The sequence below is a fragment of the Crocodylus porosus genome, unplaced genomic scaffold (genome assembly GCF_001723895.1).
Source record: "Crocodylus porosus isolate Cpor-Errol unplaced genomic scaffold, CroPor_comp1, whole genome shotgun sequence".
Classification (NCBI taxonomy): domain Eukaryota; kingdom Metazoa; phylum Chordata; order Crocodylia; family Crocodylidae; genus Crocodylus; species Crocodylus porosus.
The window spans coordinates 8,779,180-8,799,190 of NW_017728910.1; positions in this window are offsets into that span (position 1 = coordinate 8,779,180).

Consider the following 20,011-nt stretch of genomic DNA (forward strand, 5'->3'; position numbering starts at 1 on the left):
GTTACCAACTTTGTACAATTCTGTCCAAGGGATCTGTCATGTTCCTCAATCATTTTTATGCCTACAGAAGTAGCTCCCAAAAATGACTTGTCCTTTTGAAGCTGAAGTGGGCTAGCCACTAAATAGAGATAAAGAACTATGCTGTGCTAGCAGAGGTTATAAGAGCATAGGATCAAAAAACACTAATTCACTGGCTGATTCAGGGTACATTCTCTTTTATACTTCAACTGAAGCTGCTATATAAACTTATAGTAGCAGAAGTCAGTGAAACCACCTATCTATTGAAAGAGTAAAATTTGGTCCAGTGTACTTACTAAGTTCTGGAAAGGATAATATACATCAGAACTATGTTACATCTTCCCCATCTGTTGATTCTGAAGTGGAAGTAAGGATGAGGCTTTTTGAATTATGAGGACCTGTCTCACAATAAGAAGAGAAGGGATGGGATGTTGTCAAAAATGTTTAAAACAAGTTCAGAAGTCATAGCATGGGTCTTGTTTAGGCTAAACACAACTCTATGGAACCATGGCAAGAGAGCTTGATGTGTGAATTAATTAAAACATTTTATCTATGGTAATTATTTCCAATTAGTACTAATGAAATGAGGATGGTACAAACAAGCAGTATAATCTGGTGATAGGAGTTTTTTAATTAATTTCAGTGGCATGGCCAGTACCAATTGATTAATAGTTTGGCAGTATATATATATTTTCCCTCTCCCCGTTTTTTTTTTCTGTTTGAAGAAGCTTGTTGTGGAAAGAAGCAAAGCCTCTGTTTTTTATTCTGATGCAAAATATTTGACTGCCTGTGATTAAAACTTACCACAATTCCCTTTTAGACTAGACAAGACTAGACTAGACTAGACATGACTAGACATGTCCCATCAATTAACCAATAAATTCAATGACTGTTTCCCATTACATTCTGCTAATTGCAGATGTGTTCTATATATGACTTTCCAATGATGTTCCTTACCAAAATGATGGATTCTATTTTCCTGTGGACAGTTAGCTAAATTCTTGTCTTGAAGAACAAGCATAGTTCCTACTACTGTGAAGGAAAGCAGAAACTGAGCTTTTTTTAATAGAAAAAATTAAAAACCTTGTGTTTCTCCTAGAAAAAGCTCAGGTATCAAAGAAACAAAATAATTTTCAAATGTAATGATTAGTGGCAGATTCATTTTCAATATTTATGATTTTTCCAAGAAAGGACAGTAATAGAAAAAGTGTATTTATGATAGTTTATTCTTCCATTACAGTTTCTTCTTCCATGTATTGCACTACCATTCACAGTCTGCTGGCTTTGCACCAAAATGGAAAGAGGAAGGAAAGATTAGGTTTGGCTCTTCTATGAGATACAGACTTCAGCTGTGAGTTTAGATTTAAACTTAGTCAGTAGTTTCATGCCTGTTATCTCTGTCCATAACACAAATATAATTATAAATTTCATTATAAACTGTAAAAATGTATTGCTTCTCTCATGCATATAGAAAACTTTCAATAAACAGGCCACAGGAATTTTGCTGTTTTTTTGTGGACACTATTTGTTCTGATGCATCCATTACACAAATTTAAATACTTTGATTAGATTCATTCTGCAACCTTCTGGGAGAATCACTACTGAAATGAGTTGCCATTCAAACTCTGGCTAATGATCTTTTCAATAAGAGCAGTAGGAGCATTTGGGCTAGGGACAGACTTTACACATAAACTGATCATTAAGTGATCAGAAACTGGTTTAAAGCTTGTAACAGAACAGAAATTCAGTGCACATAAACCAGTTTCAAAGTGGCCAAAACCAGTTTGAGAAAAACCTGGTTGAATGTAGTATCAGACTTAACTGATTTGGCTCAAACCAATTTATGCAATGCCTGTCCCAGACCCCGTCCTGGTTTAAGTTAAACTAGAGTCCCCCAGCATCCCAGAATGCTCTCAAGGCTGGGCTGTGCTCTCTGATCCAGAGAAGGACTGGCCCCACCCCTTTTCTCTCTAGCCCAAGCAGGGACAGGCCATAGGAAGACACTGGCTGGCCTGGCCTTGTTAAGGCAAAATGGGCAGGGAGGGAATTGAGTCTTTCCTCCTTCCCCTCCTCCCCCACCATAGCTGGGATCTACCTGTCTGCCAGGGTGGTGGGGGGGGAATATGGCCATGGCCCCTGGGACTGGTAGACCTCAGCTGCAGAGCAGAAGGGACAGAGGGAGGAATTAACCCTTCTCCCTGATGCCTTCACCTTAATGGGGCCCTGATGGGGCTCTATTCTGGGCTTGGGGGGACCTCTCTCCCCTCCTCCTCCTCTCCCCAAGGTGGGGAGGGGGATTCCTCCCCCTGGCTGCTGCCATGGGGTTCAGAGGGGGGCTCTATGTGGGGCTGCCAAACCCCAGAGGGAGACTCTTCCTTCTGCTTCCCCTCCCATTGGGTGGGGGGGGGAACTCTATTAAGTGCTGGGGGGGTACTATTCTCCCTCCTCCTCCTCCCCACATCTCCCACCACCACAGGGTAGGAAGGACTGGGGGTCTGTGTGGTGCTTCCTGGCCTGGCCCAGCCAGGGTATGGGAAATGGCTATAACTGAACTGCAGCTGCTAGGGGTGGCCTTGCCCCTGTGGCCCAGACTGGCCTCTTTCAGCCCCAGCCAAGGCAGCTGCATGGTCTGGCCAGGCCAGGCCATGGGGGAAGGGCCACCCCCAGCAGGTTCAGCTCAGTAACGGGGATGCTTACCACAGTCAGTGAGCACAGCCTGGCCCAGTGCACACGGCCAGGGGCTGACTGGGCAGCGGGCTACCTGGGCCAGCTCAGAGGCACCCTGCAGCAGGTGGCTGCTGGGCTCCAGGCCCACCAATGCCTCTGAGCCAGCCCAGCTATCTTGCTTCCTGGCTAGCTGCCAGAAATGCATAGCAGGCTGAGTTGTATTTACTGATAGACCTCAGCATTTCCATCACTGAGCTGCACCTGCTGGGGGTGGTCCCACCCCTGTGGCCCAGCCTCGCCAGATCATGCGGCTGCCCCAGCTGAGGCTCAGCAAGGCTGGGTAGTGCTTCATAGAACCCCACATCCCTGCTGCATGGCAGCAGGGAGAGGGGAGGAGAAGGAAGAGAGGGAAGAGTACCCCTCCAGCACTGAACAGAACCACCCCACCTGAAGAGTCTCCCTCTGGGGCTGGGGAGCCCTGCATAGAGATCCTTCCTTGCCCCATGGTATGGGAGGAGAAGCAGAGGGAAGAATATTCCAGGGCCGGGCAGCCTCGCAGAGCCCCCCTCCCCACCCCATGGTGATGGAGGGGAGGAGAGGCAGATGAGTCCCCCACTAGCACAGCACAGAGCTCCTCCTCCCTTCCCTGCTGTGGTGGTGAGAGGAAAAGGAGGGGGAAGAGCCCCCCTCCCTGCCCCGTGGCAGTGACGGACAGGGAGGAGGAGGAAGAGTTCTTCTCTGGTGCCGGGCAGCTGTGTGTGCTGGGATTGATCCTGGTAGTCAGTGAGCTGCTGGGGTGGGCAGAGCTCTCCCCGCCTCCTCTTCCACCCCCACTACAGCAGTGTGGCCACACCCCCTCTTACCCCACCTTCTAAACCCTGCAGGCCAATGTTAGTCTTAGGTCTGCCCAGATCTGGCCATGCCCCTCCCCCCCTCAACTTAGCTTCCCTGTGGAAAGAAGGGCTGCTCTATTGCCCCCAGGGTTCTGGCCTGAGCCACTGCAGGCATGTGCCTGTGTTTCCAGAATGAAAAGTGAATATGTATCCACTTGCAAACCAGTTCAATCTCTGCACGTTAGACTAACCTGCAAAGATTAAATCAATTCAGGCTCGGGCTTTTTGCATGTCTGTCCCGAGCCTTGAAGCCTAGTAATATTAATGTTAATAAGAATAATAATAATAAAATCCTGCTAGCTAAAAGTACATACTTCCTTCAGATAGACATGATTATGTACTTGCATATGCTATTTAAACATAAACATGAACACCTTTTAAATTGTAATTTTAAATTCCCTGACATGTTAATGCATTATGAGAAAAAATTCTTTGATTTGGTATGTTCTCCTTCTGGGACCAAAGCTGGAGGTTCCTGACTATAGGGTCTTGCTCCACCACTCAGGGTCAAACCAGTCACTATATTTGTTTGGGGTCAGGAAGGAATTTTACCCATGGTCAGCTTGATAAGGACTGTTTGGGGTTTTGCCTTGCTCTGTAGTTGGGGGGGGAGGTCAGGGAACTTGGCTCTCTAAGTTCTCTTCAGCATATAATGACAGCATTTCATAGAAGCAGGACATTGGCTGCCACGGTTTCCCTGCTTTACCTGTGGCAAGCTTGAGTGTTAGGGCTGCATTATGCCAGGGTTGACAGTAGTGTTATGCAGAGTTTAGATTATTTTTTGTATAGGATGGTTTGTATAGAGATGGGCAAGGGGTTAGAGCAGATGACCTCTGCTGGTCCCTTCCAGCCCTAAGATGGCATATGGCATATATCAGCATGATTCACTTCTGTATGATACCCATTCCCAGAGATATAGCCATTGACCTTACTGATATAACTCAGAGAGGAATTTGATTTTATTAATAACATAATATATGCAATTAGAAATATATGTAATATCTACATTTGCTATTTGGAAATGAGCCTACTCACTCATTCCTTTTCTACAAGTGCCAAAAAAATATGTAATGCAGGTGTTGTTTGACATATGTCTAGCACGATCCAGGTGTGTGGCTCAGTTCTGGACATGCTTTGGGCTCAGCTCTACTCTAATTGTGCTATTTTATTTTTATTTTTTATTTTTATCTCTGCATGTGATGCAGGAATGAAATGGGTGGAGCAGGTTTTAATGGCAGGGTCTCTAGCATTGTAGGTATATGCAAAATCTAAAAACATGAAACTTATCAGACCCTGAGCTAGGACATTCTGAATCAATGGCAGCTAGCCTGCATCTATTAACATAAGCTAAAATGAACATATTGACAAAGGACCATTTAATTGCATACAGAGCTCATGGTTGAAAAATAAAATTCCCTGTAGGGAGTGCCTGACAGATTGTGTGAGATCAGGCAGGAAAATCAAGGGAATCTGCAATACAATAGATTGCCTTTTTCCAAACAGTGGCTTTGCCAAGCCTGAAGAATCTGATTGATTTCCATCATAAATTCAATAACCATCACCCCTCCATGAGACTCTCTCTTTAATACTCTAGCACCAATATTTCATTCTTAGACATGATGATCAATATTCAGAATGGTAAAATACAATCTACCATATGCAAGAAACCAACAGGCCAACATACATATCTACACAGAACCAGCAATTACCCTAAACACACCAAGAAAGCTGTAATATACAGCCAAACCCTCCAATACCACTGAATTTGCACTGAGGAGAACACCCACAATTGTCACCTTGTAAACCTCAAAAGGGCTTTCACCCAAGAACAACACTCCTACAGAGAGATAGATCAGACTTTTGAAAGAGACATCCAGGTACCACATGAAGAATTGCTGCAGTATAAAAAGAAACCCCCCACAAATTGCACACCATTAGTTATGTCATACCATCCTTCCCTGGAACTTATAAGGAAAGTCCTCAAACAATTGCAACCCAGACTAGAAAAAGACCCAGTCCTTAAAGATATCTTTCCAGAACCACCCAACCTAGCTTTTAATCAAGCACCAAGCCTCACCAACCTTATAACCAGGATAAAGCTTCCTATCGCCCAAAACACACGACATGGATCCAAAATATGCTGGAATACAAAATGTAAAAACTGCCAACATATCTCTACCACTCCCACAATAACTACACCCCACAACAGAACCATCACCATTCCTGGATCTTATACCTGCGCCTCCAGAAATGTACTACGTCCCATCCAGGGCATTAAATGATCTGATGGAAAATATGTAGGAGAAACCAAACAATAACTGCACACCAGAATGACTGACCACTGAAAATTTATCAAAGAAAAAAATACCCAATTACCTGTGGGTGTACAACTTTCACAAGACAGCCACTCTCCCTCCAGTCTCTCAGTTCTAATCCTCAAAGGGAATTTACAAATTACATTTTTGTAGAAAAGCCTACGAACTTCATTTCATAAATCTACTGGATACAAAAAATCATGGACTAAATATAGGTATTGGATTTATGCCACATTATAATCTGTCTGCCATCTGATAACCCCAGGTAACCTGTTTGGATTTTATCGGCTACATTCTTCTATCACCAGTTCAACATTCCCCCTCCCCCCACCTACCTATTGTCTCCCATTCCCTCTGAACCTCCCTGCCATGCATTTGACTTTCCACAGACATGCATTTTGACTTCTATTCTACCCAGAAGAGCACAGAAAACACCAGCAGACTCTTCCTATACTGGAAGAAGGCTGTTTGTGCCTGAAAGCCTGCCAAGAAAAGTTTTTCCAACTATTTAGTTTATCTAATAAAAGTTATCACATCTACCCAAAGAACCTCATCTGCCTATGTCCAAAGTCCAACATGGATACAACCAACAATCATAAAACACTGAATTTTTGAGTAGTTGGTTAGGATACTATATTACAGCCATACATTTGAAATTATATATGCATAAAATAAACCATAAATTGGAAATACCATGTTGGCAAACCATGACAAGATCATACCTATTTTTAGAAGAAAACACCAAATTACTCATTGAGAATAGTTTCTTCTGCTCTTGTCCCGGGAAGCAGAACAGTAAAAGGGACTCACCTGCAGCTCCCGACGAGAGGCACACGAGGCAGAGGGAGGAGCCCACATGGCTCGTTAGCCGCCTTTTTATCAAATTATGCCCAGCCAGTGATGTCACAGAGGGACGCCGGCTGGCAGAGATAAAAAGTGGTGGTTGCAGCTGCGGAGGGGGCAGATAGCCCTGGCGAGGAGCGACCATCAACTCCGGCGGCAAGGGAACCGGCGGCGACAATGACGGCAGGCAGCGCGGCATCAGGAGGGCTGGTGGAGACTCTGATGGAGCGAAAATGGATCCCTCAGCTGGAGACTGCTCTGGACGATGAGGGAGCGGAAGGCACGGCTCCGGAGGATGCGGCGGGTCGAGAGCCAGAGAGCAGCGTGACCCACAGTTTGGGTGCTGGGACCACGGTACTCAGAAGCAGCCACACCGGGGAGGATAGACCCCAGGAGAGCCCCAAGGGGGTGCAGTTGGGGCGGGCATTGCCGCCAAGTCACTATGGTATTGAGCAGGAGGAGGGACTGAGGGAAACAAGGAGCCAGGGACGGGCCAGATGGGCACCGAGAAGGGTTTGCAGCAGGCTGCTTAGCAAGTAGTGAGAAGCTAAGTGGTTAGCATTTCTTTTGGGGTTTGTTTTGGTTGATTAACCCTGGCTGAAGGAGAAAGAGCTAGGGCAGTGTGCCTACAGAGTGAGGCTGAAGGGGGCCTCAGGGAGGTCAGAGTCTTTGTTGGAAGTCCCGTCCTTTGAAGGGAAGGGAAGGGAGTAGGCGAGGTAGGCGAGGTGGGCCATGGGCTGATCTTGCTGGCAGGCACCACTTAGGGGTACACCTGTTGGTGTCATTCCATGGCTGGAGAACAAGACCAGTAGAGGAAGGACGCACCAAAGGTGGCGTGAGGCCGGAGTGCAGGGGTGGTGGAGCCCCATGAAGTGACCACTGAGGGATCCTGGATCATGGAGTATCCCGAGAACCGACCCCTTACACTGAGGAACATCAAGTCGTGGTGGGCAAGAATGGGGTCAGGGACACGGGGAAAAGAGAGCTACTTTGACACCAACAAGATCCCAACAGGTGTGTGACAGCTACTTGCATGGCTAGAACCACCCGAGAGTGGGTAATCGAAGCCCGGCAGTCACAGCTCTTATTCTTACTTAATACATATCTGCATAATATTACAAGCCTACCAAAGAACTAGCACTTAGTGGGTCCATCTACACTTGCAGTAGCGTTCCCAAATAAACTGGTGCAATTTGCGCCAGAGTTTATTGCTCCTAGGTGCAGCATTTACAAGTGCACCTGGGACTGCAGCATGTTAAGCTGGGGTGGCACAGCCCTGGTTGGCAGGAGGTGTACGGAGTTAGACTGCCAACCCAGAGCTACTCCACCCTGGCTCAGTGTGTTGTGGAGGTGTTGGTTGGGGTACAAGTGTGCTACTGTGCAGGGCTAGCTGGCAAGCAGCACTGCACTGCAGCACCCTAGGGCCTCAGCCAGTCCCCGTCACCATCTACACGTGTGTTGCAACACACTAAATAACTCCATTATAGGATAGTGCTTGTGTCAGTCAGTACTATCTTATGATGGAATTAATTAGTTTACTGCAGCCTAATATCACTGCACATGTAGATGGGGATGCTTTACTGAGGAGCAAATTGGTCAACTCCACAATAAAGTACATGTATAGAAGCTCTCAGTGACTATGGAAGTTATTGTAATTATTGGTGCTTAAGCACAGTATTCACATTCACATCATCTCTTTGGTACAAACACAGAAGGAAAATCCTTCACTACTGTATTGGAACTTCACTAATCTGTCTGAAGCAGATTATGAGGAGTGCATTTTCACGGTGGTCTGATTAATCCCTCTTGAGCAATAAAAATGTAATTGCTGTATATCAATCTACGGGACTGATTCTGAGAGATGTGATTTCTGCTGTTTTACAATGGAAGGCCTCAGTCCGCATCTTAATAGCTGGCCATGGACAGGGCATCATACATCTTTTCATTACTAAAATGACTTATTTTTTAAACACGTTAGGTGTTAGCACTTAGAAATGAAGAAAAAAATTAAATCATAATAATGAGTAATATTTATTTTCTATCGACATTGTCAGGTGAGCAGCTTGTAGTCGTTGTCATAATAAACCATGATAGATGCTATCCTCTGAGTCTTAATGCATGAATATGGAATAAGAGGACCTTCATGCAATTCAAGGAGCTTTAACAAGCTGAATGAACTACAAGAGAACTGCAATTTTGTTAAACTGCACACATTTCTAAGATAGATTATACAGTTAGCTAGCAAATTGGTCAGCCTATAAATAAAACATGTACAAGGCAGTAGAAGACCAGCTATCCACTGATAATGTATCTGTACTGGTAAGTATGTTTTTTAAGTAGTTGGGTAAAAGCTGCCTCTTCCAGTCATTCAGGCATCCATTTGAAATTATGGAATGACACCCTAGTACTAACTCTCATTGTGTTTGGAGCTATCAAGGTTATATTGTATCAGATGATGTACTGCAATAAATTTATTCACGCCTTTCTCTGTTTCATATCTCTAGGGGCCTATTTTCCTGTTGGTAGAGATAACTATCTAAAACTCTCCATTGCACTAACAGATTTTTTTACAGCTCACAAAAGACCCAACATGTAAGAGTATGTGCTCCCACTCTGCACATTGCTGAGAGTATTTCACTTTCCAGGTCTTTCTCAGACACTGATTTACATAGACAAAATATGACTAGAATTAAAATAAGGCACATTAGTATTGAAACAGTTTTTCTATTTTAAATATATATATTTTATATATATATATATATATTAAGGCTTGCAATATTTTATCCAGGTTTCCTTCTACATCTGGGGTGGGCTATTATTTGGGCCTGGGAGCCACATAGGGAGTTTTGATGAGTAGTCATGAGCTGGGTCAGACCCCTACTTCTTCCCCGCCACAACCCACCAAAACTCCCTTTGTTGAATGGGGCCACAGGTGAGTGGGGAGCAATATTCAGGAGTGGGATGGGCAGGCAAGGCTGAGATCATGGGGCAGGGTCACAGAGTGGTGACCAGGGCCTGGGGTAGGGTTACAATCTGCTTCCTGCATACCCCTAACCTGTGGGGTGTGTGTGGGTAGAGATGTGGGGGGATGTGTGCACGTGTGTGTGGGGGACAGGGGGAGCTGCCTGGGCACTGGGTCCTGGGAGCTAGCCAGGGATGAGGAGGGGGCAGGGGCCACATGCAGAAGAGTTCACCCAGGTGATGCAATCCATGGCTGCCCCACAATGCTCCTCATGGGGCTGAGCCCTGCCCACTGCCACCCAGGGCAGCCTGCACCTGCTGGTCTGGCCTCAGCCAGCATGCAAAGCTTACTGGTGGGGCTGCCTCTGGTATGGCTGCAGCTGCTCAGGTGCTGCTCAGTTCTCCTTGCCTCCTCCAGCAGCAGCTCCTCTTTCTGCTCATGCTGCACTGCTCCAAGTAGCCAGGACGCTTCATCCAGGCAACAACTGTGCCAGCACATGGGGCTTTTGCTCCAGCTCCTAGCAGCTTCCCACCTGCTTGGCCACCCATGGCAGGCAGGCAGAGGAGGTGGAAGACAGCCAGGAGCTGGAGTCATAGCCCCATGAGCTGGGGCAGGAGCCACCTGGGTGAAACCTCCTGCCCACCCAGAGCAGTGCAGCAGGAGGAGGGGGGGCTACTACTGGAAGCAAGGGGAGATGAGCAGTACCTGGATGGCTGCAGCCATACCAGGAGAAGCCCCACTGGTAAGCTGTGCACTGTGTCCTGGACTGGGGCTACTGGACATGGGCAGGAGTGTGGCTTTTGTTGCACTATGGAGATAGCTGCAGGCTGGATCTGGCCCACCAATTGAATGGATCCATCGTGTAGGCCATATTTGGCCTATACCTATTCTTTATTGTACTGGGAAGGGCACACAAACAATGGTGAAAATCAGACATTAGGATGCCAGTAGATGTTCCTGATTTATCTAGTGTTACATAGTTCTAGGCTCATTACTGGGATTGTTTTTGTATCCAAAATTAATAAGGATAATTGCATGGTAGGGGAATGGAGTATTAATATTTAGCTATTGATTTCCTCAGACCGCAGGTGTCCCCTGTATAATTTTGGGTAGGTGATTCTACCTGTCTCTCTTGGCTAAGGACAGACATTCAGGAAGTTAAATTGGTTTCAGAATGGTGTCCCAATTTACGCTTAGCTCATCCTGATGTTGAACTTGCACTTGCAGATCCCATCTCAGCAACGAGCAATCCATGTAAACCTATAACTGAACAGAGGTTCTATGCATACAGGCTGATCTCAAAATTGCAGAACCCAGTTTAAGATAAATCTGGATCTGTGTAATATCAGACTCATTTGATTTAAGTCAAACCAGTGCATGGAACTTCTGTCCACTTCCTCTGCACAGTCCCAGGGCTGGGAAAACCCAGGCACTGGTTCCAGACCTGGGGATGCTCTTTTCACTCTTCCCTTCCCCCACATTGGTCTAGTTTCTGCCTCCCCTAGGCCTTTGCTCTTCCAGCTAGCCACCTCAGCCCCCGTCCTACAAGCCTTTCCAGGTGCAGTTGCTGTTATTGAATTGACTGCTGTCAGAGCTGAGCAAATAGGTCCTGGTAGAAGGGAGGGAGGGAGGGATGGAGGGGCCCACCCCAAATAATCTATACCCCCATCCCTCCCACCACATCCATGGGTTGCACCTCCTCGCTATCCCTGCTGGGTCATGTGGCCTCTCCCCCCATAGGTCATGTTTGCCAGCCCCACACAGGTTGTGTCTTCCCTTCCACCCACCGTGGGTCATGCCTGACCCCCTACCCTTTGCTGATCAGACCTACTCCACCTACATCTTGTGGGTCATGCTTGCCCCCCCATCCCACCTGTGGGTCACACCATACCCCCATTCCCCAGCAGACACCTGATACCCTGCAGCCTGCTGGATCCCCAAACCCCTGGCTAGCCCCCCATCCTGACTTACCTGATATTGGGCAGCCATTTGAATCAACTTAACTTCCACCTAATGCCCCCGAATGTCTGTACTTAGCCCTTCTGTTTAACTTATACTCTTTATTCAGAACTTGAAAAATCAGGGGTTTCATGTCAGGTTGATGTTCACAATGCTTGTATAGAACATGCTTTTGTTATTCATACTGTAGGACTCTTAATTCCATTTTCCCTTGAATATTATACTTATATACATACATAAGTGAAAGTAATTTCCCCCAAAAACCCCAGAAAAAATTTGTTGTTCTTGTTACTATTGCTACTTTTCCCACTGAGATTAATTATTTAGAGAAATTGTTTAATCTCTATCACTGGACCATTTTTTAGAACAGGTTAGATAAAATATCTTTCAAAAATTGTTTCAGGGTAGTTGCCTTTGCCCGTGGGAAGGGAATGTACTAGATGGCATCTTAGGGCATTTTTACATGTGTTCCTGACATGGTGCTGGATACTTTTAATTAGCAAGCCATGCTAATTAACAGTGTCCTCACATCACATGTATCAGTGATGCAGCGCACCTCTGCACTGAGAAAATAGTGGTGGTGCACTTTGAACTAAAGTATATTTGATGTGCTTTAGTTCAAAATGCACCACCACCCTTTTCTAAGCATCGAGGTATGCTGTGCTACTGATACACTTTACACATGAGGTTGCTAGAGCATGTCAAATTACGTGCTCCAGCAGACTCCATTAATCAAGTCTGCTCCAATGCACATGATTTCCAGTGTGTCAGAGCAGGCTCCTGGCATGTGTGTAAGTGCCCTTAGACCTCTTTCAGGCCTACTGTCTATTATTCCATTTGAAAATGCTAATTGCCCTAAAGCTTGTGTTTTTCATAAAATTTCATTTATGAAACCAACAGCCTTAATCAGACCACAGCCTTAATCAGATGGTAACAATCAGGTCAAAATTTCCATTTTAATTTGACTGAAATGGGATATTTCAATTTCCTGATTTTGGGTTTTGCTTCACCTCAAGTAAAACACATAGTCTGAGGCAGAGCGGAGTAAAAACTGTTTTTTTTCCTGATATCTTCTATGATTTGGGGACCTAATCCAGTATTTGTTAAAGTTAATGGTCTTCTAATTAGGACTAGAGTTGAATTTAAAAAATCCAAACACACCTAACTGTCTTAGTCAAGAAAACTCCTTAACAAGAATCAGCCTCTCTTCAGGCTTTTACATTAAATTCTGGTTTCATTGAAATCAATGGTAAAGCATCAGTGTATTGAATGTGGTCCCCTTCTTCAGGAAGGGTTAATTAGGGTCCTTGTCTCTCTTCAGCAAAGCCTGATTTTGAAAATCACTGAAGCTGAGCTTTGTTTACTGTCTATGCCCTAAAGCTGCAATGCAGGGAAAGGAACAATGGCAATAGAGTCGGAAAAAAAGTGAAAGCTGGGAGAGCTTAGGTAAAGTGACCTTTTTAATAGAAGCTGTTCCAAGCTCAGAGAACCTGCCATCAGAGGGACACTGAAACATTTCAGTTAATTAAATTCAAGGAGCTGAAGGCATTCACAAAATGCAAGAACACAGGTAGCTTTAATAATTATAAAACAAAAGTCTTTTAGAGTAAAATAGTGTCTTAAAAATCTCTGCCAGGACCTGGATTTAGGTCCATAAATATATGCAATGTTTCCCCACAACAGTTGAAAACTTACTTACTGGAAACACTTAGAGACAGCCTGATGTTCCCCTATATCTTGTTAACTTCAACAGCACTGTCTGTCTACATATATTCCACCATCACTGCAGTCAGTATCTGAGTACTTCAAGGTATTTATGGATTTATCCTCGTTTAGCCTTGAGAACTGAGACAGGAAAGCTTAAACCCCACTACACAGATTGATGTGAAAGGATGGAGAGGTAGGAGCCTAAATATCTTTGAAGAGCTGGGCCCAAGTGACCTGCCCATGGTCATGCACTTGAACTCTATGACGAAGTCCAGAACTGTACCTGCACAAAGCCTCAGTTTCATAATATTGGTCCGATATTGTATACGACGCCTATATTCCTGCTGTTACTGTTACATTTTGTAAGCGTGCTCAGGAAAATATCCTTAGACAAAGGGTGGAATGAAGCATTTCCAAAGCTTTTAGGTACAGTAACATTTGAACACAATAATTTAAGGGCCTGGGCCTCTCAGTCCATAAATTAAAACTGGGCTAACTGATCTGATAGGATGAGATTTTTCTACCAGTTTATATTATTATTTGCATCTTTATAAAGATGCTAAGAAAACAATAACTATTTTATTTTTGTTTTACACAAATCCAAAGCCCTTTGCTTTCAAATGCTCTATGCATTTCTTTAAAGGATTTCTCGTCCATCCCTAAGTAAAAGACTCTCCATGGTTAACAAGCTTGTTGGGCAAACAGAGTACCAGTAGTGTAGTTTAGCTCGTATCTGGCACCCAGGGGTTTAATTTTTCACTTGCTCGCTAGCCAGGAGCAGCAGCCACATTTTGGGGGCTGATCAAAACCTCATGGTTGAACACACATGCACAGAGAAAGTGTTTCACTGGCCCTCATCTATCGCAGCAGAATCAGTGTTTGAGCCAGAGCATCTGGTACCCTCTCCGACTTCGAGACATTATTGAATTCATTCCTCTATGCATCATCATTGCTATTCCCTAAATCTCTGTGCTATATGTTAACAGACAGTTAAATGTGAGTGCTAAGAATGTTACATAGTAGCATTAAAATAGTTTCGGAAGTATAAAACCTGTTTGTGGTGCTAGGAATTAAGACAGTTGCTAAAAGGAAAATCTGGCAACTAACTATATGCCTCAAATTTGCATAGAAAACCATTATTAGAGGAAAACAACTGAGTATTTCAATACTGACTGCATTGCCCAGTTCATTAATGTGCCTTACATTCAGACTGGTTTTACTTTTATGGACATATCCTACTGAATTAAATAGGAATGAAACCCTATACTCTGTGGTTAGAAATTACTCTGAGATTCTACAGAATTTGATGGAGACTTACACCCATTCTATAAAGATGCTCAGCCATTCCACACAAATGCATAACAAGAATATAATTGTTTGTTAACTCCTATGTAATGAAAAGCAGTCTACACAAAGCTTACCATTTAATAGTACTTTTTCAGGCTTTCCGTTAGGAGCCCTAGTTAAACAAATTGTGCCCTACCTCATTTGCCAAAAAATTAAAAAATTAAAAAATCCCCAAACAAACAAACCTAATGAATGACTGAAAAAATCCAAATCCACTGCTTTGGTTATAATTCGGTGCTCTCCTAAGAGGCTTCAGTGCCACTGGATGTCTCCAGGAACACCATTTTAACATGCTTGGATATCTCTATTTTAGCTCAACACAATTTCTCTAATCCTAGTTCACCACAAATACGACTTAAAAGAATTCCACCATTTTTCTTTAGCGCTATTCTACAGGCTTTTTATGTGGCATTTATTTATTTATTTATTTAAAATGAAAATGCTAATTATTGAAATCTGAAACCATTTACAAGAATATTTCAGTTTTGAAGACGTTTTCAGTCGCAATGTAGGACACACTTCCTGCACTCCTTGACCAGAGCCTGGCAGTCAGGACACTTGTCAACATTTTCTTTTTCCAGGTAAGTTTTGTCATGTTGGAGCTGCTGGCTATCCCGAGGTAGATCCCCTCTGCCATCCTTTCTTCCCCCAACTGATTTTTGAAAGGGCTTTTTTTTAATGGAAAACCCTTTTTTTCCTGAAGCTAGGAAATCCTGATTTATAAGTTTTTTGAAGGGTTAACATTATAGCTTTGACCCTGAAGGGTGAACTCTGTCCCTGCCTTCCCTGAGGCTGGCAGGGGGACAGCCATAGCAGTCATTTTACAGTGTCTCCATGTTTCCAGTCCAGCATAGAAAATCAACTTCCTTGCTTAAGACTTTTAAAACCAATCTTGTAGGGTTGATTTGGGGGAAAATCTGTATGTGGTCTTTAACTTTTCAAAGGTACTACACAGAACTCTTTTTTCCTGTTTAACACTTGTATTGCTTATAAGGACCATAGATTCCCAAATGTTTATTGTTATTTGTGCCTCTTGCATACGGATTGCTTGTGTTTTTAATAGTTTTGAAAAATGTTTGCACCTTTGCTTTGTTCTTTTTAAGCAAACCTAGTATTTAATATAAAACAATTAGTTGATATCCAGTGGATTTCCTATTGGAGTTCGTGGAAAGGTTTTTATTGTACCCCTGAGCACCTTGCAAATTGAAAAAGTGCAAGTTACCACTAGCCTCAATATTTTTATTTTCATCTAAACGGGTTTCTATCAAAAAAGCCAGCATTTGTCAAAAAAATGCTATGAATTAGTGTCTGAGATACTATGGTTTTGCAGGATAGGAGATGGCTTCTTGTCATACCTGTGTGGTTATTTATGGACTAATATTGACCTTTCATGGTGATTTTTGCATATTACCTGTCTGAAAAAAAGCCTATCAAAGTGATGGAAATATATAAATAACAATATATCATCTTCACTTCTTATTCATCAGGGAATAATCTTACCTTACCTTTGCCATATTGACATTCTTCAACTACTAGATTACCTGTGGTATTTTCCTAATCTATTTACCGAATGTATTTTAAGGGCATTGATCTCTAAAATACTTAAACGGCAGCCAGAGAAACTGTAATGTAAAATGCACGTTCATTTTCTCTTTATCTGTTTTTCATTGTTTCCTTTCTGCTTTGGATAGCTAAAGGCAAAAAAAAAACCCGTTTAAACAGGAGTTTTTCTCCTTTACACATCCATTTTGTTATCTTTTGTAATCCTGCAATGAATGAATTATCCTGACTATATGACCACGTTAATCATTTCCATGGAAACAGGTTGGGGTGGCATAACACAGGATTTTGATTTCCCTGAATGATTAGAAAAAAAGGGAAAAGATGTGAAAATAGAGAGCTGGCTTGAGATATGACCCCAATTCAAACTTGGCTTAGGTCAAAAGTTGTTACTATCTGTTTGCGGGTGTATATGTAAGGAGTGTGTGGTCTTGTTCCAACTTCCCTGATGATAAATGTTGACAACAAACCCACAGGCATAGGATGGCACTAATTGGAATTCTCTTAGCAAGAAAAGGTACCGATGATATGAGCACAGATACTGCGCTTGCCACCTTTGTGACCTTGTCCAGGCTAGGATGAAAAATATATTTTAAAATGAACTAGTTAAGAAAGATACCAGTAGGATATGCAGTCGGCTGTAGTGGCAAGTGAGGGCAACAGCCAAAGAAATTTAACTGATCACAGAAAAAATATCTCTAAATGAAGCTGAATGGAAGTGAAGATCAATAAAACTGGGGTTAGATTTTGGTGCAGCAAAGAGAAATCACATATTAGATAGATGAACATCTTGCTGGGGTTGTTTGACACCAGTCTTGTTTCCTGCCATGGTGGGGGGTCGGACTAGATGATCTGCTCAGGTCCCTTCTGACCCTAGAAACTATGAAACTATGAAACTATAAAGGAAGGTTATTTGGATATATGTTACTTGTGCAAAGAAGGGGAAAATAAGTTAATAGGTTAAGCCAATGTTTTCCCTTCATCAGTGCTGTCAGAAGGGGAGACCCTTCCTCTAAAGGCAGTGTGGGCCCTTTAATATAAATTGCTTGAATGTGAGTTAGCTGAAAATAACCTAATACGTGCTTTAGGATTCTGTAGCTGCATACAGCATCCTGAGTACATTCCCTAGATGGGTCCAGAGGAAAGGAAAGTACCCGTCATAACAGGGCTGTCCAGCTGCCTGACTGCAGGCTCTGTGGACCATGTTGCTTGTTGGGGGCATGGGTCGGGGCAGGAAGGCTAGCCTGGAGACTGGCAATAGCAAAAGATCCAGCTTAGGGGAAGATGGGAGGAAGCAGAAGGCTGGAGACAGCACATGGGCCACAAATAGGACAACTTTACTTTAGGACTCGGGTGCATTTTCACAGATGTTGTGTTTTTGTGACCCAGAGAATCAGCAAATGTCTTTCAGGACGCAGTCCTGAAGGCTGCTGAGTCTTCTGTTGACTTCGCTTAGCATCTGGAAGGATTTAGCCCATATGTATCTAAAAGGAGGATTAAGTTTCTTTAGAGTGAGAAACTATCCAAGTACTTGAAATACTTAATACTAGAAAAAGACCCACAAACCATTCAAGAAAGGGATCAGAAACAAATAAGGACACTAAATTATAAAGAAATTGATATAATGAATTCAGCTTGAAAGGGAAAACCTGCTGTGAAATGCTCTAGAAAGATTATTAAAAGAGTAAAAACCAACTGGCAACTACCTTTTAAAAATTAATGTTATGACAGCCTGTGAATTGTAAAATTTCAAAGAATGAAAAAGAAGCAAGGAATATAATGATTATGGTACACTTACATCAAAGAAACAAATACAAATGGAATTTTTTAGGGTATTTGGGTATGGGAGCCAGGCAGGATATTTATTGAACCTTAACTTTACAGGTTATATTGTCAGCTGGATGACACATGCAAACTAAAAAAATATGGAAAGCAAATTAGATAGATGAGATACTGTATCAGGACAAAAGTACAAGGCCGTTTATCTAGACAATAGCAGATTCTAGGAACATCAGACGTTTAAATAATATATAATGAAGATATATAAAATCTTGAGAGCTATTACATTTGCTGTTTGAGCATTCTACTTTATTGATTTTTTCCGATAAACAGGGTTAGATTATTTTTCAGATTTCTTTTAAGAACTTGTATATGTTCATTTTTGTTAAGATATGTTATTCTCCGTCTCTCTAAATAAATAAACACCCTTCACCCCCTTTCCATGGACCTTCTACCCAGTACGTTAAAGGAATAAATAATTTTGTATTTCTTTCAGTGACCCAGAAGAATATGATGGAAAAAATCAGATAACTATTATCTAATAATTCTGTTTTCTATGGATACCTATTTATTTCCCTTCTTTAAGTCATATTAATTTCCCTCTTGGAGCCTGTCAGCAAAACCACCTCAGGTGCCCATACACCGAAGGCTAACCTGGCTTGCGTCATGGGCACTAGCCGTGATAATATTAGTCAAGAGACATGAGAGTGCCAGCAATAATTTTTTTATTACTCCTGCAGAAGGGTAGACTCCCACTTTATGGGCGGAGAGCTACCCCGAGAGGGGTTTGACCTTCCATATTTATATGTTTGCTTTACATATGGTATAGTTAGTTGCGTGCACAATCAGGTTAGTTATTGTTACATAATATTTCTGTTGGTTAAAATTATCTCTCGGGGTCGTGGTCATCATGAGGGCGCCTTCCTCTTTCCAGTTGAGTCAACTCGGCCCAGACTCTGGGGAGGTCGTGACTGTCGTGAGGGCGTCTTCCTCTTTCCTGATGGGTCAACTTGCCCCGAAATAGACATCTTCTGCTTACCCAAGATTAGTATTATACATAACAATTTTTTTTATTCTTAAAACTTATGACATATTAAGCAAATAATAAGCACGCTAACTTATGCTTTTATATCAAGCCCTGGCTACCTTTGAATTGTAGGGATTGTAGGTTTTAGTCACCAGTTCAGAAACTATAACCTTAAATTCTTTAATGAACTGCAAGGAAGGAAGTAATCTTTAAGTAGGAAAGTTGTTGAAAGATGATTATTTCTTTTTAAATACAACACACTCTCTTTAGTACATGGACTTTACTGGAAGTTCTCAGGGAATCCTGTTTGATGCAGCACAAATTATGTGCCTGTTTAAATGACTCTAAACGTATCATAATGAAATATTAAGAATTAGGGAGTTAATCCCAAAACCAGGAACATGAACATTTTGTTTTCTTTAGAAATGGGGTTAATAAACCTCTGTATGTTTCAGTGTCATTATCTGTAAAATGGGTATGAGTATATTCCAGACGTAACAGTTAATGTCTGCTAAGTCTTGTAAAAATGGCTGTAACTATGGAAAATATTGCCAAGTATAACCTGTCCCTCTAACTTTTATCTCAGTGGTTGAGCTTAGACAGAGGTGCAATTATGCTTGTTTTTTAAAATTATTATATGAAACATCCTGTCTCCTTTCCCTTTGGATTTTTCCAAAATCAAATAAAAGGAGGCAAAACAGAACAAAAGAAAACAAAACTCTTCCATCTACTATCAAGCTGCTACCCACCGCCCAGTTACATGCTTGCTGCTGTTGCTACACATGCATAGACTCTGGTATCTGCAGTAGTTATGGTGTCTTTATTTTATTTACAGTCGCTGCTAACTTCAGCAGAGCTATGGCAATTTATATCAGCTGAGGACTTGCCCCTTTGTTCTTCAACCTCAAATGATTGTTCTGAGGCAGTAAATAAC